General features: G+C 51.1%; 1 protein-coding gene across 18 annotated transcripts in view; it reads right to left on the reverse strand.

Annotated features, from left to right (window-relative positions):
• MEGF11 (multiple EGF like domains 11) overlaps positions 1-20793 on the reverse strand; it is a 343613-nt gene extending 322820 nt beyond the window's left edge. For 4 of the 18 annotated variants that reach the window (XM_059180861.1, XM_059180862.1, XM_059180865.1 and 1 more), the window contains exon 1: positions 20234-20441. The gene's annotated coding sequence lies outside the window, so the exon portion shown is untranslated. Of the gene's footprint in view, positions 1-19168; positions 19274-19449; positions 19548-20233; positions 20445-20768 lie in introns of those variants that run through there. The other 14 variants (XM_059180853.1, XM_059180850.1, XM_059180851.1 and 11 more) reach the window with 8 other exon arrangements.
• Between the last annotated feature and the right edge of the window lie 2327 nt (positions 20794-23120).

The raw sequence follows: 23120 nt of genomic DNA on the forward strand, positions 1-23120 counted from the left end.
TCTCCAGCAGGACTGAGAGAAACAGAACCTGAGTGAATTGTCATTACTCAAGCTAATCCTGGTAATCCCTTCCATCATGCTAGGAATTTGTTTAGGAAGGAGCCTGTGATCCATGAGGAAAGTTTGCTGGAGGGCTTCTGGAAAAGGTTTCTTTGCTCTTAAAAGGAGATGTCCCATAAGAGATGGACATTCCCCCTTCTTCCACTGGATATTGTCATTCCTGAGTGTGATGCCTGGAACCACAGCAGCCATCTCACCACCACGAGGCACTAGCATGCCCATGAGCCAACACACTGAGGAGAAGCAGCCAGAGAGGTAGAAAGGAACTGGCTGCTTCTTGGTTAAGCCCTTGAGGTCATGCTTTGCTGTTACTTGCAGTTGAACTGATAGAGCCAAAGGGAAGGTGATCTTCCATCTCTCTGGCTCTAGATTTGGAACTAGACTGAGTCCATGCCCAGAACTTGTATCTGTATGCTACTCTAAAGATTGGACATCAGAAAAAAAAATAAAAATAAATTTAAATGTGTGTGTGTGTGTGTGTGTGTGTGAATGAAGATTAGATATGAGATTGTCAACCGAGACAGACCCAGAATGGTTCTGTCCCCTCTACCTTGGGCCTGCCCAATCCAATCCCAGGTAGCATAAGCCAGGGCCCAAGCCCAGCCTGGCCACCCAACCGTGACTCCAAGCCCCAAAGAACCAGGACCTGAGCAGGGGCGCTCAGCGGACGCCTGGTAATGAGGGAAAGATCCTAGAGCCAGCCCCTGCCCCTTGGGAACCAAGTCTCATTTCATTTTCTACTCCTCCCGCCTTCTTCCGCTGCTGCCCCATAAATCTCCAGTTTATTAATCCTTTACATGAAGCAGTTGGTGCCGGATCCTGATTTACTCCCTGTTCATAAAACTCGGAGATATTAAAGGTGGAAATTACCCAGAAGGACACAGAGCCTCCACTGGGGAGCCCCAGAGCACTGCCTGGCCCCGAACCAGGCCCTCTCTGCCCCTCCCACCTACAGAGCTGCGGATCCGATGATATCATTGCATTGCCCTCCCCCCATCCCCACCCAGCCAAGACATAAGGGGCTCTTCTCTGTCCTCACACAGCTCTCAACCCCGACTTGGCATACAACAGGATAGGGGGCACCACGGTCTCCATTAAAACCCATTTCAGAGTCTCCTACTTTTTGAAGATTTTCCTCCCTTTAAATCCCTTTTGCTATCCATGTGAGAAGAACGGGGGCGAAAGTAGGGAGCTAATTAAAACAATTGAAATGTTGAAATATGTAATAAATCCAGAAACAGGACCAGGAGGAAAATGAGACTTTTATTAAATGACTTTACCCATCCAGGTATTTCCAGTGCCAGGGACCATCTTCATTCCTGAAGCCTCTAAGGGCCCTTCAATATCCCTTTACCCCAATGCTCCCCTGGCCCCACCAACTGCTCAGACCACTGATGGTCTCTCAAATCCAACAGAGCCAGGATCCTCTTAACAAAATCCTGGGTGGGTCTCCGGGCCACCTGCTGAGACTCCCACACCTCACAGTCCACCCCCAAATTAGCTGCCAAATCCCACCTCTTCCCTGCAGGGTGGAGAGAGCCACAGGCAGTCCTCAGAGTCTCATACCAAGGGCAAGGACTCTCCCAGTTCGGTAGAAAACATATCTTAAGCCCAACTATATTCCAGGAATGGCAGTCGGTACTGGGTCCCTGCCTGACCAGGCCCCTTCTCCTGAGGCTCTCACCTTGCTTTTAAAGTTATAAGACTATCATAAGCAGAGTGTCAGGGAAGCAGAAACACGGGTCACTTAGCTCGAAGGAGGGAGGGGAATTCAGGGAAGGCTTCCTGGAGGAGAGAGTGTCTGAGCTGAACTGTGAAGGATGAGTGAGGGTCATAGGGAAGGGCACTGCATCAGAAAACAGCACGAGACAAGGCGTGGAGGTGTGGAGCAGCACTGAGAGTTCTCGGGGAGAGGTGGGGTAGGGAGACCCGACCCAGGGAGGCAGTGGGGTCTTGACTGCTGGGCTAATGAATTTTGACTTTAACCCAAGGGCAACGAGGAACCATTAAAGGGTTTCCAACAGGACAGGGACATGGTCCAGTTTGTACTTTAGAAAGATCTTTCTCCCTGCCGTGGGGAGGGTGGACCAGGGAGGGACCATAAGGGAGAAAGGAGGCCATGACAGGCAGAAGACGGAGAAGGTTAGAGGCAAGAGGGCTCCTGAGCAAGGAGCAGCTAAGCCTCTTACCCCAGTTACACAACTCACAGTTCAAGGCTTGAACTCCAAGCTAGCCCACAGACAGACCCAAGTCTGGCTCCGGGTTGCATTACCTCTCTGGCCTCGGTCTCCTCATCTGGACAGTGGGATAACAGGAGGACCTCCATCACAGGGTGGTTTGGGGGACCTGAGTGAGACAATCCTTAAAGAAGCTGGCACCTCACACTCTGCCACGCACAGCCGTCATCCTACATGGCTTAATGCTGTCTGGAGGGCAGGCTGCCTGCCCAGGGCTTCCTGCCTCTGCGACTTTGTGGCCCCTTCCCAGGGACGGCAGGGAGAGGCACACTCCTGAATGATAAGTGAACCACTGAACCGATCTTTTTGTCCGGGTGGGTATGAATTATTGCAGGAAGCTTCTTGGGTAGGTGTCTTCTGTGGCATTAGATGTATCATTAATTATGTATTAAGTGTTTGAAAGGAAAAGACATCAGTAGCCTATAGGATGTATTTGCATGGAAATAGAGGATTGATTAGATGCAGTATCTATATTGAGGGCTGTTGGGATTTAGGTCCCCAGGCTTCGTGGTGGTGGTAAATTACAACCACGAAAGTCTCTGCAATTGTAAATAATGGTGTCCCAACAGCTGGCGGGACTCTCGGTGCCTGCTGATGAGAGCCACACCGCAAAGAACGGGGAAGCAGGGGAGGAACAGGTCCCATGTGCTGTGGGTCTCTGGCTGTCTAGGCAGACAACCGCCGCCCCGTCAGCCCAGCCCTGTGCCAGGCTAGAAACTTGCCCAACTCGGTCTGCAGATACTCCAGAGAAAGCCTCGAAGCCGCTTCCCAAACTTGGATTTTGCTAACGGCTCTTCTCCAGTTCCCTCTGGGAGTGAGATGCTCGAGTAGAAAGAAGATGCATGTGTTGCTTCTCAAACTGCAGGCTGTGTGTCCCCTTTTAATGAGGAGATAGGGAGAGCTGGAGGAGAGCCGCTCCCACCCCTGGAGAGATGAAGGCCACCAGAACCCCAGGCGTGCCTCCCAGAGGCAGCAAGGAGAGGCTCCTACCGAAGCAGCAGGGAAGATCAGAACAGGCAGCATGAGAGCTTCTGCCTGCCCACGTCAAAGCCCACTGCATGGATGAACTCACTTCGGCTTCCAAGCAGCTGTGTGCATTAGGTGCTATCATAACCCACTGCACAGGCAAGTGAACTGAGGCACAGAGAGAGCTCCCCTAGACACCAGCATCACTCACTCACTCCCCTCCTCCAGGCTATCCCTTCAGTGTCACCTCTTTACTGAGACCTTCCCTAACCGCTCTATTTTAAACCACCCCCCCACCCCATCTCTTCACCTTTCCTGCTTTTTCTGCACATGGCTTGTCACCTTCAAGTGTGCTCTGTCACCTACTAACTGAGTTCAGTTTTAGCCTGGTTCCCTCCACTAGAACGGAAGCTCCCCAAGGGACGGAGTTCGGTCTGTCTTGTCCTGTTGACTGCTCCGTCCTACCAGCTAAATGAGCCAGGTACAGAACAATAAAGTGTTCAATAAACATTTTGTCACCTCCCGAGGTCACCCAGCTTTTAGACAACAGAGTTGGGGCTCAAACCCCAGGAGCTCCAGGCCCTGACCTGGGCAGTGCTGTGAACCGCCATGCATCAAGTCACTGTGCTGGAGGGGTTGTGTTTCCCCAATTACACATGCTGATGCCCTGACCCCCACTGTGGCAGGATTTGGATTAAGAAAGTAGCTGAGGTCAAATGAGGTCATAGGGCGAGGTGCTGATCTGATAGGATTAGCGTCCTTACAAGAGATACCTGCACAAGTTTGAGAGCCGACCTCCCTCTCTCTGTCTCTCTCTCTGCATCTCCCTCCCTCCCTGAGACGGAGCACAGACCCAGGAAAGGCCATGTGAGCACATGGCGAGAAGGTAGCCATCTGCTAGCCAGGAAGAGAGCTCCAAAAACCAAACTGGCTCAAATCCTGATCTTAGGCTTCCAGCCTCCAGAACTGAGAGAAAATGACAGCCAAGCTATGGTAGCTTGTTACAGCAGCCCGAGCAGGCTAACGTACCCTGTCCTAGCTGAGCAGGTGTCTCACCTGCTCCAGAAAGCTGGTGGTTCCCCACTGCCTGCAGGGAAAGGTCCAGACCAGCACCTGGCCCTCACAGTGCACTAATTAATTGGCTAACGGTGGCTGGATCGGACCCCGTTTAGGTGCCTTCCCAGATCTGCTCGGTCCCACCTGCCTCCTGGACTGTCGGCCTTCTCCGCAATGAGCCACTACTGGTCGCACCTGGTCTCATCGACCACCACGGGCTGTCTCAGCTACCCTGGGGGTCAAGAGCAGCTCCAGCACCCAGGTTCAACCCGCCGGATCCCCAGAGCTGCTGGCGGCTCACACCACTTCCAACTCAGCCAAGTGCCATGCCACAGGGTCTGGCTACCCACAGGGGAGGACCTCCTTCCCTTACTCCAAGGAAGGGAAAATCAAGACGCTGGCAGGTAAACTCTCCCTCCCACCATCAAACTCTCCTGAGTCACAGTGGACCCACTTGGGCTCCACACACATCCCTCCTATCCAAGCTACCAGTTTGTTTCGTCATGGAGCTGTGGCCAACCGACATTTGCTTTTCCTCTCTTGTCTGTCTGCCCCTTTCCCCACACTCGCCTCACCGGGAGACTGCTTCCCTACCTACCCACCAACCTGGATAGCACTAGCACCAAGTTCTGCCTCAAACTCTGTTTTCTGGGGAGCCCCAGATCTGCTCAGCTGCGGATGGCCCCTGATGTCCAGCAGGGCTTCGCTTAGAGTAAAGACATACAAGAGAAGACAAAGGACTTGACTTTGAGAAGAAAACCAGATACTGCTGACCCTTCGATCAGGGGATTGTGGGGACATGGACCCTCCGAGGCCCAGACAAGCTTTCATGCTGCCTCTGCACATGTTTTCACCCACGTGTCCTTGGGACTTGACTTCCTAAAAGGCACTGAAGTGATTCAAGGCCGTCTAAAGAGCAGCTGGTGAGCAATTTATACTAGAGTGTAAAAGACTTTCTTTAGAACCTCTGTTTTCTAATGGAGCCCATGAGATGCTAACACTCAGTCTTTATTATGTTCAAGGCACTAAGCTAAGCCCTTTACCTTCATTGTTCATTTAATCTTCACAACAGCCTGAGGTAGTATTATTAATATAAAGTATCACTATTTTTCCCCTTTTACAAATGAGAGAAAAGGTTCTCAGACAACCTAGAACTCGTAGGTTGCCCAAAACCATGCAGCCAGGACTCAAACCCATATCTAAAGGAGAGAATGTCACATACAGTGATGGCCCATACGGAAGACACTTCAGGGGCATAGCCCCGCTGGGGAAGCTTTTTGGGTTGGTGGTTTCTTCCCCATTAGAGAGATCATTAATCGTGTATCAGGTGTTTGAAAAGAAAAGACCTGTTTTGCTCCTTGGCCTCCCACCCAGCCCTGGCCCTCAGTCTACCCACAGGCAGGAATGGATATACGGCTGCTGAAAACCCAAGGTGGCCCTTCCTTCTTTCCTTTCCATTCCCCCCCACCCACCGCCAATAAGGGTAAGTCAGTGGGAGCCTGAGAAGCAGGCACCGGGGCACAAGTCAGACTGTATCTGTCCCTGCTATGCTGTGACATAGATGCCTCTGGCCAGAAGCAACCACCCGTGGAATAAGAAAGTCTTCTCCCCGGAAATGCACCTCGCTGGGTCCCAGGGCCTGTACCCACTGAATTGGTCCCCCTTGTAGATGGAGGGAAAACGGGGTTTCTGGGGCTTCCATCCTCCCTGGGGCCCCCAATTCTGAGAGGGAATTCTGGACCAAAAAGAAAAAGAGAAAATGCCGCAATTCTTAACGCAACGACCTTCAAGAAGAGCAACTACATTTTACCTTGAAAACTGCAGAACCCAGAGCAGAGTCTATGTAGACAATGCAAATGATATGCATGTGATATGCAAACGCGCATGCAAATGATCCAGAGAGCAGGCCAGCGGAGGCACCAGGTGCCTCTAGAGGGAGGTAGAGGGAAGCTTGGACAGGGCAGTTAGGAAGCCAGGAGCCCCAAGTCCAGGGACCACGGAAAAGCTTGCAGGGGAACTCTCCGTGGGGTACACAGAGCCCTTCCTGTCCCACCAGCCCTGCACTACATACACACCCATGCACACCGTCACACACAAAACCACTGCCACCATACAGGCACATACCTCACAGCACAACACACAGAACACAACTCAGAGAAACACACACAGCCACAGAAACGCTGACACACAGACACTGACACACACAAAGGCACGCAGACTCCCACGCACACTCACCCGCTCCACCCTGTACTCAAACACAAACATGAGGGTGAAGAAGCAGACACACATGCGGACAAACACACTGATACACAGCAACACGGACACAAAGTCCCCCCTACCCAAGCACGGAGATGCACATACACACACATACCCACCCCCACCCCATGCAGCCAGGCAGACAAATCCTTCTGGAAAAGAAAGAACTCTAGATATACTGAATCTCCACTCTGAGCCAGGCAGGAGGAGGGAATTTTAAGTCCTTATTTAATCTTTACGAGGCAATATTAAGAAGTGGGGGTGGGAGCACCTGGGTGGCTGGGTCAGTTAAGTGGCTGACTCCTGATTTGGGCTCAGATCATGGTCTCAGGGTCCTGAGATCAAGCCTCACATCGGGATCCACGCTGAGCGTGGACCCTGCTTCAAAATCATTTTCCCTCTGGCCCTCCACTCATGCTCTCTCTCTCCCCCCCTCCAAAAAAAGTGGGGGTAATTATCTCAAATTTACTGACAAGGAAAAACAGGCCCAAAGGTGGACTGATGGACCCAGTCAACAGCAGGACCCAGCTTCCACAATACCATGATGCTGTGACACTCTCTCCCTCCCACCCAGTGGAGTCCTCCCTGGACAGTGGGACACAGAAATCACTATCCACTCCACCCCCATCTACATCTCCGTCCTCCCTAGCCAGTCCTAAAGCCAGCTCCCTCAGAGACACTCCTACTATTCCATCATTTTGCGGGGATATGCTCCATGATGCAACCTCACGTACATTCCGGAAATCTACTGGGGGCGGAAGGAAATCACTTCTTTCAACTCAAATGGGATCCAACACTGGATTTTCAGGAGCTGCCTGGCTCGGAGAGAACATTCACACTAGAAGAATGACTCTCTCCTGCAAAGTATACAAACTTTAAATGCCACCCTGCCCACCCCTTCCTACAAACACACACTCAAAAAGAAATGTGCTTTTCAGGGCAAGAATGAGTAAGATTTCTTGCTTCCTGCCATTAAGTCAGTGTGTCACCTTCGGCAAGACACTGTCCCCCACTCCCCCATCCCAGGGTCTGTTTCCTGATTTGCCTGTGAGAGGTAGGACAAGTGGACTCCCGAGTCTCCCTGACAGCACAAGCGTATGAGGCTGACAGCTGTCCCACAGTGTTCCCCAGCACTGTCCCCTGACTTTGGGGACTCATTGCTAATGTCGGAACCTCCACCGGGGAAGGGTAGGATCAGACACAGCTCCAGGGTCAGGACTCACCTAGCCTGCCAATGGGAGACATTCAGCACCTCCCTAGTAACCTCGAGAGTCTCAGAAGGGAGGCCAGCTGGGAGCCGGGGAACCTTAAAATATAATAAAGCCATGATTATCGGAGTGAGCAGGGAGGAGTGACAAAATGCCACATTGTTGGTTTTGAGTGTATTTAGGGCCTCAGACACTCTTTCCAAATTAATATTCATGGAGGCTGGCATGCCATTTATTTGCATATGTAGATTGTTGCTCATCTCCTGCAGGATAAAAAGTTTTGGGGTGTTTTTAATTATTGTACGTATTCTAAGCTTGAATGATAAACCAGGCAGGTCAGGCAGGGAAAGGGCATCTCCCAAGGGCAGAAGTGGGTTTTAAATAATTTTTGCTCTGGGGTGCCTGGGTGGCTTAGTAGGTTAAATGTCTGATTTCTGCTCAGGTCATGGGATCGAGCCCTGCCTAGGGCTTCTTGCTCAGCGGGAGTCTGCTTCTCCCTCTGCCCCCCCAACATGTGCACACACACACACACACACTCTCTCAAATAAATAAATAAAATCTTTAAATAATAATAATAATAAGAGTTTTTGCTCTGAGGAAAGGTGGGTTCTAGATATACAGGAGTAAGTCACCCCTACCCTGGCCTACAAAATCCATTCTAGAACAGCACTCTGGAGTCCTCCCATCAAGCTCCTACCTCAGGAAGCCTGACCACCGCAGGTCCCCACACAAGCTTCTGGGAAACCAAGCCTGCCACCATCACTCAAAGTCACCTTTGCCAGGCAAGCACCAGGCTTAGGGTATGACGTTGGGCAAGTCGTTCACACTCTCTGGGCTCCCGTTTCTGACAATAATACTCTGCATTGAAGAGTTGTTGTGAAACACAAACCAGATAACTACAGAGACGGACGGATAGCACTAGCCACGCAAAATACGAACGTATTTAACACTACAGAACTGTACACTTAAAAATGGTTAAGACAGTAAATTTTATGTTGTTTATTTACCCCAATAAAAATGATTTTTTTAAAAACCCACAAACTTAAAAACGAATGAACCAAAAAACTGCTCGCCCAAATGAGAAGTCCTGAAAAAGGTAAGCATTGTGGGGCGCCTGGGTGGCTCAGTGGGTTAAAGCCTCTGCCTTTGGCTCGAGTTGTGATCCCAGGGTCCTGGGATTGAGCCCTGCATGGGGGGGGGGGGGGGGATCTCTGCTCAGCGGGGAGCCTGTCTGTCAAATAAATACAATAAAAATCCTTTAAAAAAAAAAAAAAAGGTAAGCATCATTAAGGTACTTCTCCTGCAGTAACCAGCCTATGCTCTTCCCAGGGGCCTTCACGAAAGGTTCTATCCCCTGGCACTGCCAGCCAAAACCTCCCGAGGACTTGAGGGCCATTATTTAGTTCTCTCCTGCTCTTCACTGGCATCTCTCCTCCTTTTTGCACAAATAGCATGTCTTAACTGCTCCACCACTGTGAGAATCCAGAGGTTCCTGATTATTCGAAAGTCCTTGGGCACTGATCGCTCAAAGTGCGTGAAGCCCGGTGAGGGTCTATAGGTGGGAAGGCAGTGCAGCCTGGTGGGAAGTTCATGGGTTTGGAGTCATGCAGACTTGGGTGGAATCCAGATGCTGCCAATGATCAACGGGACCCTGACTGGTCAATCTCTCTAGCCTCAACCTTCTCATCAGTACAATGAGATAATACCTACCTCTAGCGTACGCATCAGCACATAACAAAGGTTCAGAACATGGTTTCTATTACTGTGATTGCTGAAAAATTAGCAGCTCTAGCATGACTCTTTCAGACCACTGGGGGCGCTATTCAGAGAGCGCAACAGTTGGTCTCACGGAGGGGTGCTTGAGGCACTGCAAAGAATCAGGGTTGTGTTTTTCTTTCAAAGACCAAGCAGGGACACTGAGCCTCGATGCCCAGCTTTGCACCAAGGTCTGCTGTTGCACTAGAATTAAACAGAGCTCCTTTAATTGTGTGGGCTAATGAGAAAAAGCGGCATCCTAACACAAATGTTTTTGTGCCAAGGGCCAGCCAAATGACACCCCCACAGGTTGTAGGGACAAAGGTTTCACAGTCATTCCGGTTGAGAAATGTAATAGGACAGGTGAGTCACCACAGGGCACGTGGCGGAGGAAGCAGCCAAAATGCCCCATGCAGCCAAAACCACAATCTGTAGCAAGGGGTGATTTAATCTTAATGGAAAAACAGCATCTATCACGTCAAATTAATATTGTTAATCTGAATATTATTGGCTTTGTAGTTTGCATTTTAATTTATAAACTTGTTTGGAGTTTAATAATGGGTAAGAGTTATAAGCATATGTTATTTATGCCTGTTTTTTTTTTAATTTATATATATTTAAATATTATATTAATAATTTAAGACAATATTAGAGGTCTGGGAAGCTTTCTCCCCATTTAAAGTGGAACCATCTGTACATTTCTCAAGTCTTAAAACCATTGACCTGAAAATTAATGCAGAAACAAACCTGGGGAGGGACCCCTGGGTGGCTAAGTCAGTTGAGCATCTGGCTCTTAGTTTTGGCAGGGGTCATGATCTCATGGGTCATGGGATTGAGTCCTCCAAGCCACTCCACAGGGTGTCTGCTTGAGGATTCTCTCCCTCTGCCCCTCTCCCCACCCTTCCCTGCTCACACACAGGTGCATGCACACGCACACACTCTCAAATAAATAAATAAGAAACAGACCTAGGAAATAGTTAAGGTCCTTTAAAAAAATCAGGTTTATTGGAGGGTGTCTAGGTGGCTCAGTAGGTTAAGCATCTGCCTTCGGCTCAAGTCATAATCCAAAGGTCCTGGGATCAAGCCCCGAATTAGGCTCCCTGCTCAGCCGGGAGCTTGCCTCTCCCTCTCCTACTCCCCTGCACCCCACTCGTTCTGCTTCTCTCTCTCTCTCAAATGAGTAAATAAATCTTTTGTTAAAATCAGGTCTCTTCGACAATGGATGAGGATATAGGTGGCTTGGCTGAGAAGAAACTACAAAACTAGCGAAGGTTACATGATTCAGCCAAGGTCACGCATAAGTCAACCACCCCAGCCAGAATTCCTGCCCTGGATGCCAGAGAGGTCTCCAGAAACCCGGGTGAATGCATTCCCTCCTCCTTTGCTCCTAAAACATGTTAGCCCTCCCTGAGCGAGCAATAAAGGCTGATAAAGAAGCAGGACTCCTCCACATCCCAGCTCCTCTCCATCCCCCACTCAGAGCCAAAGCAGCAGCCAAGTCCTGGGAAAGGTAGATTCCTCCTCCCCGTTCCCAGCAAGCACCTGAGGCTCCCACCTCAGAGTGCTCCAAGAATGCCTGGAATAAAAGATTTCCTGTCTATTGTGCAGGGACACTGGGCTTAGTGTGAAGACGCTTCCACATCCTTCCTGCCTCTGACACCAGTATCACCAATGGGTAGACACTGAGCCCCACTCTGGGCTGGCTTCTGGGGAGGGGAGAGAAACCAGTTTCCATGGGCGGGTTCATTAGGAAGGTGTGACCAACACACCCAGGGGAAGGAGACCAGCCAGCATGCCAGCAAGGGCTCAGTTGTGTAGTGAAAAGGAGAGAGTTATAGGAACTCAGAGCAGAGGTAGACAGACAAGAGAGGGCAGAGATGGAAGCCCCCTATAGGGTGGGGGGGGCCACAGCTGAGCTGTGCCAGTCAAGTGGGACCTGACTGAGTGGCCACTTCAGCCAGTGGCAACAGCTGTGAGAAGGATGACAGTGTCTCTGAGGCAGTGCAGAGGCTGAAGAGAGGAGTCTCACCTCCTACCAAGCTCCCCTCTGGTCTTCTTGCTGATCCTCGAACTTACTGGGTAAGTTCTCACCTCAGGGCCTTTGCACTTGCTCTTCCCTCTGCCCAGTGCCCTCTGCCCCTGATATCCACATGGCATCCTTCCTCATGGTCTCTGCTCCAATGTCACCATCAGAGAGGCCTTCCCTGATCACATTGTATAAGATAGCGGCATCCCATTACCACATATACCCCTTTCCCTCGCTATCTTTCTTCATTATAACCACACAAAGTATATTATATAATGTGTTTGTTTTTTTACCATCTGTCTCCCCTCACTTCAATACAAGCTCCACGAAGGCAAAGACTTCATTTCATTCCCTGCAACGCTGAACCTGTGGTCAATGTTCAGTATTTACAGAATGAATAAATGAGAGGACAGAAGAATGCCTGTCGTAACCCCCAGGGCCCGGCAGACTCCTCCAACAGACTACACTCCCGCTGACCAATCAGCAGCGGTGTCTTCTTTCCACAGGTGACACCCGAGACCCAGGATAGGAGTGGTGGCAGGGGAGGGTGGATGGATACAAAGGGTGGGATCAGGGAGAGGAAGGGCAGAGGAGGTCAGAAAATATGGCTCAGGCCCGGCTTGAGCACAGTGTTTTCTGCTCTAAAGGGGTCTCTAGCTCAGGCTTGCAGGCGGCAGGAAAGACAGTCAAGGTAAAAAGGTAAAAAGCCGAGTTATCACTGCAACCGACAACCGACAACAGGAGGAGCGGGTCCTCAGGAAAGAGTCGTGGGAAACATCAGAGTTTTCAAAGCCCCCGGGACACACTCTTTTTTTTTTTTTTTTTTTTTTTTTTATTTGACAGAGAGAGATCACAAGTAGGCAGAGAGGCAGGCAGAGAGAGAGAGAGAGAGAGAGGAGGAAGCAGGCTCCCCGCTGAGCAGAGAGCCCGATGCAGGACTTGATCCCAGGACCCTGAGATCATGACCCAAGCCGAAGGCAGTGGCTTAACCCACTGAGCCACCCAGGTGCCCCCCTGGGACACACTCGTGGGACAAAACACGGTCTGAGTCTCATCAGAAACAGGTGACAGAAGGAGGTGGGGGACACAGCAAATATGGAAAAGTCTGGGAGTACAGAGCACCACAGGGTGGGGAGAACCTCCCTGAAAATACATGAAATAGACACAGAGGAAAAGCTTGACCTTGACCCTCTCTCTGCCTCCCGCTGGCTGAGTAAGTGTGGCAAGCCACTTGACCTCTCCCAGCCTCCATTTCCTCATCAGTGAAATGACAGCCATAACCCCAACTTCCCAGGGGTGTTACAAGGCTGACTTAAAACAGGTCCTGAAGAATCATCTGAAGTGGTACCCAGCATACAGCAGACATTCAGCAAATTTAGTCTTTTCCCTAAACCAAAGGGGGGGGAGGGGAATGATGAACTGACTTTTCAGGTAAATAATTTTACTTCCCCTATTCCTGTGATTTATTAATTCATAAGTACACACGGAAGTGCCTGATGTTGGATACGAAGAAGGACCCCCCCAACACACACACACACCCAATCTTAGACCTCAATCATCTTACATCCCATTGGGAAAATGAGGAATGTTCCAACCGGATGCGGAGCAATGGCAGCGGCGTCGTATTACTAAGTACGGAATTGGCCGTGTAGCGGTAATTACTACACAAGCTCAGGGGAGGGAAAGATCAATGTTTCGAGATCGTTGTGGGCCCCAGTGGTCAGGGGAGGTCTAATGAGGACGCGGCTCTGACACTGGCCTTGAAGGAAAGGGTGGCTCGGCTTAAACAGGGAGAAAGGCAGAACTTGAAGCGGGCTTGAAGGTGCCAGGGGTGGTGGGTCCTAGCAGGTAAAGATGGTGAGGCAGGAGGCAGAGGGGTGTGGAAGTTTTTGAATGTCTATTTGAGGAGTTTGGGCTTCATGCACTGATGACTACAGGGAAAAAGGTAGATGACACTTGGAGAATAAACAAGGTCTTAGGATGACTGGAAGGAGAGAGAGATGCAAGGCTGGGAAATGGCCCCCCGAGTGACACGATGTGTCTGTCGCCCCAGATTCCAGACTCGCTGCCCCCTCTGTCTTCAGATTACAAACTGTACTATTTACAAAGCTCTAGAGACTATTCCTTGTGACATATGTCCCTGTGCCTGGAGGATGGAGGATGGGAGCAGGAGACCAGAGCCATTGCCCAGCATGAGACAGAAAGAACCAGAATGAAGGGGATGTCTCACGTTGTAAAGGAGGGCTTAACCCGAGACATGTAAGAAAGCTGGTGGATGAATACTGAAATTCGAGGAAGGGGGCGGGCATCAAAGTGTCGCTGAGGTTTGGAGCCCAAGCAGCTGGGAAGGTGGGGGTGCCAACAAAAAATATGAAGTATCCACAAGAGTGGATGGCTTGAGACATGGAAAGACATCAAATTTCAATTTAGGCATAAATTTTACAACGCGGCCAGATATCCAAATAATAATAGTAATAACAGTAATAGCTAATTGGCAACTGAAATGTAGCATGAGAGGGGGAGACTGATGGGTTAGCAAAAACCAGGAATCCAAGACAGGTAAGGAAGCCGCTGGGACCTGTCTGCCAGTCTGAACCACAGCTGGCTACATCTGGACTGTCAAAGACACTAACTGTTGAGATAAGATCTCATCTTGGCCTAATGGTCCCATTTTACCACAGAGAAAGGCAAGAGGAAGCAATTCGGGCCGCAGGAGCTAATAACCCATCTACACTTAAATGCTGGAGTTCCAGTATGCACTATGAAACACCTCCTCCAGGAAGCCTTCCCTAACGACTGTGGCTCCCCTGATGTCACGCTCCTCCTACCACGGTTGGTCTGCAAGTCATAATTATATACCTACTCTGATTGTTTGTTGTCGCTATTGTTCTGATTGTTCTCTAATTATTTGATAGTCCAGTCATCTCATGCCTCCGGCACTAGATCATAATTCTTTGATGTCAGAGGTCAAACCTTCAAATAATCTACTTATTGTATACCACCAGTCAATTGTAATTATTGAGTGAATTCAGATTTATCTTCCCAATAAATCCCCATTATTTAGATGAGTAAACTGAGGCACAAAAAAGTAAAAGGCTTTAGGTCACAAGGCGAAAAATAGACAGATGATTCAAACCCAGGTCTTAAAACTCTATAGCAGTTACTATTGGTTGCTTCTTTCCAAAAGCCTTCCTCTCTGCGGCCCAACACACAAATCATGATGGTTCTAGGCCAGTGACGGCGGTCATCTTCCCTGGCCTGTGGTTGACATACATGATCATGTGATTTGCATTTCCAGCCAGGGAGACCTGAGGGAAAGTCTGCGCAGGAGCTTTTGGGAAAGGTTCTCCTCCAGCCTTTTCTGCCTCTGCTTCTTACTGTAAAAGTGTAATAGCTGGAGCTGTTGCAACCATCTTGTGACCTTATGAACAAGGAAAGATGCAAAGAATCTAGATCTTGATAATGCAGTTGAATCACTGAAAAAACCAAGCTCGGGCAGCACAGCCCACACCTCTTGCAATGGGAGATACTAAGTTCCTGGAGTTCAAGTTTCCTGCTATCTACAATCCTGACTGATACCTACTCTAATAGAGGCCTCTTGTCCCTAAAGATACCTCAGCCAAGCATGATGGGAGATATATAACAAGTAAAAGTCCTGGTCCCAGCCTTCATTGTGCCTGTCCTGAGACTAGACAATCAGATAAGTGTTCGATCTATATTTGATTGATTTCTCCCTTGGCTCACCGGTTCCAGAGCATATATATTCCCTGAAAGCATCTGCCTTCCCTTTACTTAAACCTCACTGATGATTTCTAGGTTTCAGCCTCACGATTTGACTCTGGCCTCAGCATTACTGACCAGGTCCTTCCCTCTAGCATCCCCCAGCTTCTGAGGATCAAGCTAAAAGCAAGATACTTGCACTTGGCTCAGAGAGACCATCAATGGAACTCCGCATTCCTAAATATTTGTTCTTTGAAATGTCTTTCTCAATTAGATCTCACCCAAATGTTTGAGAGTCAGGCTGAATTCCAACTTCCTGCACCCAGAACAGACATGTTGAGCCTGCATAATTACTGTAGCCAGCTTTATTTGCTATAAAAACATGGATTTTTTGCTCCTTCTCAACAGTAAAATAATCAATAAATAGGATCCAGATGAAAAATGCCAGCATTTAGGAAAACAACCTTTTTATGGTTCTTTTCTTTGGGGCTTAATTAACACGTTGGGGATAAAATGCGCTGTTACATTTACCCAAGCAGCTAAGTTGAAACACAAACTCTCCTTTCCTCCTGCTGAGATGCAGCTTCACATCAGAAATCTAGGTGAAACAGACAGTTTCAAAACATTCCAAAATGTTCAACAAACAGATCTGTAAACCTGTGATGTGGACTTCTTCCAACCCCTCTCTGTTCACACTGGCTGTTCAATTTTTCTCTCTCTCCTTTAAGAACACATTGCATAGTTACTGTGAAATGAAACACAGATAGTCCCATTAGCAGGAGAAGCAATCTCTCCGACTTTCTTTTAAATGAAGAAGACATGCCTTTTTGGACACTGACCACCCAGGCCATGAAAGTTTCATGAGGGGTTCTTGAAGCAGATGACACCTTTTCAATTATAACCACTGCTATAATAAACCCCCACAGAGCCACAGGGCACCTATTTATTCCCTAATTATATTGCAATACATTCTCTCTCTGTGTGTGCTGATGAAGATAAAATATTCTTTTAATTCTATGGCCTCCTGTGGGGGGGCAGGGGGAGGGAATCACACATAGGCAAATTCTGGGAGTTCCTAGAGCTAAATCACAGCCTTTGTTCCACCCAGACTTCTGGACTGCAGGCATAATCTCAAGAAAATCTCTCACTTTCCCTTGTTCTACCACAGTGGTTCTCAAAGCGTGGTCCCAGACCAAGAACCTCTGCGTCGCCTGGGAACTCATTACAGATTCAAATTACTGGACCCACTCCAGACCTGCTGAATCAGAAATGGGGGCGGAGCCCAGCAATCTGTGTTTAAATACGTCTTCCAGGTGAAATTAAGAGCCCCTGGTCTACAAAATAGAAAGGAAACAACATTATTTTAAATGAAATCAAAGATCAGGGATACCTGGACTCTACAGTGCTAGGCTCCTTTTGGCATAGCTATCCCAATCTGCAGAGTCAGGGCTCCATTTACCCATCTGTATAATGGGGCTACAGTTTCAAATAGCCGTAGATGCTGAAATTTAAGAGGTACATGGTTACCTGGCACCGGTATCTATGGAGATCTAGCAAGATCCTAGTTGCCAACACTCACCAGCTCTCTCTCTCCCCGTGCTCTGATTGGCAGAAGCTCTGCCGAGCTGTTCCCCCAAAGCCATATCTAAGGTCTTCAATGCAGCCGCCTCTGGGTTACCCTTGGCAACCAGGGCCTGGGGTCATGGAAGACCACACAATCTCCAAATCTCATAGCCAAGAGCTTCAAGCCTTTTACCTCAGAGCCTTGAACCACTAGAGGGGAGGCTCAGAATTCTCTGTTATACTGTCCCATTTCTTCCAACATCTTTTGTGTATTTGCCTCCTTTCCACATCTAGACTTCACCTCATGGAGAACAGGAGCCTAGAATGTCAGCATCATGAGATATGGGACTCTGCCTGTCTGGTTCATCAGTGTAACCCCAACACTTAGACCAGTGCCTGGCAAAAACAATGAGCTCGAGAACTACCTGTTGACTAAACATTCCTAGCACAGTAAACGCCCTGCCCATCATAGGTCCAACAGTATGTTCAAAACCCCTTAAGTATCTAAATTCTAAAAGTCGGGGCGCCTGGGTGGCTCAGTGCGTTAAAGCCTCTGCCTTTCGCTCAGGTCATGATCCCAGGGTCCTGGGATGGAGCCCTGCATCCATCTGGGCTCTGCTCAGCAGGGAGCCTGCTTCTTCCTCTCTCTCTGCCTGCTTCTCTGCCTACTTGTGATCTCTGTCTGTCAAATAAATAAATAAACTCTTTAAAAAATAAATAAATTCTAAAAGTCATGGATGGGAAGGGACAAAGAAACTATTTGAAAGCCCAAGGAACAAGGAGAAAGGGGTAAAGGAGAAGCAAAAGGCTGAATATAACCCTTGTCTCCTGGGGTGCTGAATTCCCAGCCAACTGCTCACCCTAGATGTAGAGTTCGAAGATTCTGGGGATGCGTTTGGAGTTAGTTTTCTGAAGAGCTGGCTCTTTCAACTGTCCTAGTGCTTCTCTCTCAAAAGCCAAATTCTTACCGGCCCTGACTCTGCAGTCCTTTTACTGGTCACTGAACAAGTCATGAGCTTTCCTGCCCCTCTCTTTGTGTTCAAGCCTTGTGCCCCACAATCCTCCTCCCCAACCTGGAAATCTACCGAAGGCTCAATTCCAAACCCTCCTTTCTCCAGACTATCCATCATTTGGCCCCCTCCAAAAGCGATTTCACCTGAGAAGGTCTAGCTTCCTTGGCTACAAGACAACAGCTGCTCTCCCCATGGGTTGCTTTTATGGGGCCAGGCCAGGTCTAAGGGCTCCTTTACCCGCAGAGTTCAGTGCAGGCATGCAACAAACTGTCACCTCCGTGATTTATCCTGGGAGGCGATCCCAGCACAGAGACTAACAAGAGAATCCAGAAACCAGTCCACTACCTCTAAACTCACAACCAATCCTCAAGACCTGCCAAGGGCACACTGTGGCCAGCCTGGAAGCACCTGCCCCATGCTAAGAAAGTGATGATGAGAGTTCTAGAAAAAAAAAGAAAAGGGGGGGACTGAACTAGGAGTCAGGAGACCTGGTTTACATTCCCTTCCACCCGTTAACCAGCTCTAAACAAGTCCTTTCACGTCTCTGAGCCTCAGTTTGCTGATCTGGGAGATGGGAGTAAGAGATGGAGACTGAGCAGACCTTGAACGTTGAGGGGCTTCAACAATCTGTGAGCAACCGAAAGAGGTGTGTGGCGTGCACCAGGGAAAACCCGCCAAACTGAAGATTGAGTGTTCCTGGGTGGCCGGTTCGAAGCCCTCCCGGGACCCCGCCTAACCTACGAGGAGTCCAGGGAAGATGGCCACGGAGGAACCCTTTTCTCGAAGCCCCCAGCTCTCGGTCCCACTAAACCTGCTCCAAACCCTTCAAGAGAAATCTGTCCAATAGCACTCCAACAAAGAAGGCTGCGAGACAGGGGCCGCTAGCTCCGAGGAAGCCTCACGCGCGGCGAATCCGGTCTCCAGGACTCCGGAAGCCAGCGGACCCACGCCCCCCGCAGGCTCCGAGAGCCACGGCCGACCTCCGCTCGAGGGTGGACACCTGGCCGAGGAATTAACCCCTGCTTCCCCGGCAGAGCGCGGGGAGGTGGAGGGCGGGGGGTAAGGATACTGACGCCCGGGCATGAATACCCTAGCCAGAACGAGCCCATATGGCCGGGATCCCAAACCACTCCAAGGCCTCCTGCAACCCGCCAGAGGCCCTGCTTCATCCGCTCCCGGGCGGACGGAGTGGGAGATCCCGAAGCGGAGCCACTTTGAAATATTTTTCTAGAGAACCTGACCACGCGGGAAGGACGCAGACTAGCCTCGCAGCGCGGGCTAGGAGGAACGGATCCCGAGAGCAACTACCGGATGATGGAGCAGATGAGCCCAGGTCCGGGAGAAAGCCGCCAAGGTTGGGAACTCCGGGAACCGTCAATCCCCGGCTCCGCACTCCCAGGTTTCCGACGGGTCACGGCTGCGTCACACTCACCGACCTGGACGCCCGGGGGGAACAATTTTACACCTCCTTAGGTCGAATTTTTTTCTAACATATTAGGAAAAAAAAAACCAAGTCCAAAAGGAAGGCGTCTGCGCTCTGTAGCTCCAAGGGGCCGCAACCACCACCATTACCCCACCTCCAACACTACCTCCTGGGGCTGAGCGAGAAGTTGGGAACTTCGGGACCGCGCTCCAGGCGCGCGCTGGGAGTGTCTCGCTTCTCTTTCAACTTCGGGAGCTGGGGTCCCCGCGGAGGGCCGGAGGGACGTCCAGGAAGTCGACCCACAGGGCTGTTCGCGTCCCAGACCTCCCCGAAGAGAATCGGGGCCACCGGATGAGAAAGAATGAAAGGAGCGTACGTTCGTTTCGCGCCTGCAAAACGCAAAAGCGCGCAGGCTCGGGCTGGGGCTTGGCGGCGGAGAGGCGCTCCGCTGGCCCCGGAGGGGAACCTGGTCGCGCCCCGCAGGCTCCGCACCGCGACCCTGGCAGGGAGCGCGCCCGAAGCACTGCGCGCAGTCTGCGCGCCCGGGGTGGCTCGGGGAGGCTCGGGGGGTGGAAGTCCTGAGACTCCGAGGGGCGACGGGATGCCCTCCCCGGACCAGCGCGCCGCGCCGCTGCGCTCAGGTCTTCCCCGCCACGGGCGCTGCGTCCCGACTGCGGCCAGAGGGCCGGCGCCTGCCCACGCCGGGCGCCCCGCGTCCTGCCGGGACCCCCCGGCTTTCTCCCACGCCCCGGCATTCTCTCCGCCCGCCCTCCCCGCGCCAAACTCGGCTTCCGCACCGACCAGGGCAGCAGAGATCCGCGGAGCAGGTGGAAAGTTAGTCGCGAGGCTCCAAAGCCACCTCTCCGGGACCGCAGCCCCCAACCACCGTCTCCGAGTCCCCCCCGCGCGTCCAGGCTCCGCGTCCTCGCAGTCCCGGCTACGCCACCTACCTGCTTCGGCGGCCGCCCCGGGCTGGGCCGGCCAGTCGCGCGGTCCTGTCCTCCAGAGCCCGAGCCGCGCCAGAGCGCCGGGCCAGGAGCCGGAGCTGCGGGCAGCCGAGAGCCGGGCGGCAGGCTCCACGAGCCAGTGAGCGAGTGAGCGAGCGAGCCGGCGGGCGGCTGAAGCCGCGGCTGCTGCTGCCGAGCCAGCCCCCACCCCCCGCGTCCCTCGGTCCCTCCCTCCTCTTTCCTCCCAGCTCCCCCCTCCCTGCTCGTGGCTCCCTCCCTCCCCCTTTCCTTCCTTCTCCCTCTTCGGTCCTTTCAGACCCTGCTCTCCCTCGCTCGCTCGCCTGCTTTTTCCTATCCTGCAATCCCTCTCCAGCTTTCCTTTAGGTTCCCTTTTCTCGGATTCTGGATTTTCCAGCATCCCTTCTCTCCACCCTACCACTCCACCCGGCCTTTTCGCCCTTCTGCTCGGTCCTCACCCATCCCTCTTTCCTCTCTCTATCCCCTCTCTGTGTCTCTTCGCTTTTTCATCTTTTCCCACCTCTACAGTCGTTTGTCCTCCCTTCCTCCCTCCCGGTGGGTCAGAACCGCCTGCGGGCTGCCTCAGGATGGGAGATCTCCCCCAGTGGGTGCTGAGGTGGGCCGGGGGAGCCCCTCAGGCCTGCTGGTAACAGGCTAAGGATAGAGAAAGGACCAGCCAGGGCTGGAGACTGGAACCCCAGAAAGCGGCTTGTGAAATCTCACACACACACACACACCCCGGGGGTGGGGCATAAAGCCAGAAGGCACATGGGGCAGAATGTCAAACTCCATAGCGTGGTTAAGAGAAGGAAACTGTCGCCCAGAGAGAAGAGAACAAGGACTTGCTGAGGTCTCCAGAGGCAGGGCTGAGACCACTGCTGTCCCAAGCCCCAGACCCGCAGGGCCACTAGGAGGAAGCGTTCTCCCACCTTGGGCCACCCTGCTAGCCCACCCGCACTCCTAGGAGGTGCTGAGCCCTAATGAAAGACTTCGCCCAGATGTAGAGAGTGGAACGAACCCCTCTCCCCAGCCCTTCTGAGCAATGGAAGACTCACCAACCTGCTTCTGCTTATTAGGGATAAAGCAGCAATGGGACACTGCTGTGTGTGATCTGTCTCCTTTTCTCCTTGAACTAGAACAAAAGCAGGGAGGCTCAGACTGGGGGAAAGGTGCTGTACACATCTCTCCCCAGGAGTTTCTTACAAATAAAGCGAACAGGTTGTCTGAAGCTTGGAGAAATGTGTGTCTGTAAGTAATTGTGTTTGGGCACCTAGCCCTCAAAGGTCAACCACTGATAATCGTCTTCATTCTGAATCTGATTGGGGCAAGAGGTTTTTTCATGGCATTTCCACGTTTCAGCCCAGTGGGATTCAGAGGAGAGCCGCAGGGTCCGGATTCCCTCGGAACCCATTCTGCAGCCCTCCTTTGTCAAGACGGATCATCATTCTCCTAGTTTCACCTCTAATTTCTGGGGCTAGAGTTCACTCCCTTCAATCCTGTCCTTTCAATAGTACCAACCAGAAGCAGACCCTCCATCCAGCCCAGATGGAGAAACCCATCTTGGGATACTGGCAAAACCCCACACAAATATCCCATCGAGTCCCCTGCCTTGAGATACCAAATCCAATAAATAAGCCCATGCTTGGGCCTCTGTTGTTTCACAACACAAAACCAGAAACAACATCTGGCCAGGGCTGGGATTAGGGTTAGCAAGTGAGGCAACTAGGGCACATTTAAAAAGGGGTTCACTCTCAGTGTCATTCATTGTTCAAAGTCAGCATCTAAGAGGGAACCCCTCCTTAAACTTGGCACCCTGGGAGTCTTCCTGCTTCACCCTACTCCTGGCAAAATCTCAGGGCTGTCACTAACCAGCTGTGTCACCGTGGTCCGTCACTACGTCTCTCTGACCTTCAGTTTCCCCATCTGATCCTGAAAGGGCTGAAACAGACACTCTCCAAGGCTTTCTCCAGCTCTGAGTGCTGCAGTCTGTGGGTATCAGAGATGCCAAAGGCTAAGAGAACTCCAGCCCTTACTAACTGTGACACTGGGCAGCCACTTCTCTTCCCTAACCTCAGTTACCCTGTAACTAAGATGGGAATGATAAGAGCACTGTGAGCCCTCTGAGGATTAACCCAAATAATGGGTAGAGGGGCACTGGGGAACTGTTAGCAATGAGAGTACACAAGGTGGATATTTGCATATTTGCTTTCATCTTCACATTGCCTTTTGGGTTATACGTTCCACCCACCCTGCATCTGACCCTCACCTCTAGGTGGTAGACAGCCATTGGTAATTCTCAAACCCCAGTGCTGCCAGGTTCAGGGAGGTGGGCAGGTCTTCCTGGATGACCCTTCCACCCCATCTCAAGGAGCAAATGCACAGGAAGCAACTTGCCCCCCACCTCCCTGCCTCTGGCACACACTCCCACACTGCCACGCTGTCAGGCGTGAATTGCGCAGCTGGGGGTTGCCTGGGTTTCTGCCATACTCTAAAAAGCCCCATAGATCTATAAAGCTGCACCTTCTCCACCCAGATGGCAGGCCTCCAAGGACACAGGTCCCAGCAGAGCCAGGAACACTTTTAGCAAACGTCTCTGAGGGTCGGCTCGGGGTCACGCTGGAGCCCTGAGTGCCTGCTTATGGGAGCGCCACTTTGCACATGCCACTGCTGGGGACACGTTCAACCCAGCTGCAAGTTTATTTGGGAAATTATAACATCATAGACCAGGCTACCAGGCTTGAAATGCCTAATCTGAGACAGAAGTTCACTATTGTGAATTATAAACCTGCTCTCAAAAAGCTTGCAGTCTAACGGGGGCAAAAAGACAATAGAAAACAGGAGTGGAGTGAGGGGATGCAGAGCAGAGGCCCCC

Source organism: Mustela lutreola, chromosome 7 (assembly GCF_030435805.1).
Source record: "Mustela lutreola isolate mMusLut2 chromosome 7, mMusLut2.pri, whole genome shotgun sequence".
Taxonomy (NCBI): Eukaryota; Metazoa; Chordata; class Mammalia; order Carnivora; family Mustelidae; genus Mustela; species Mustela lutreola.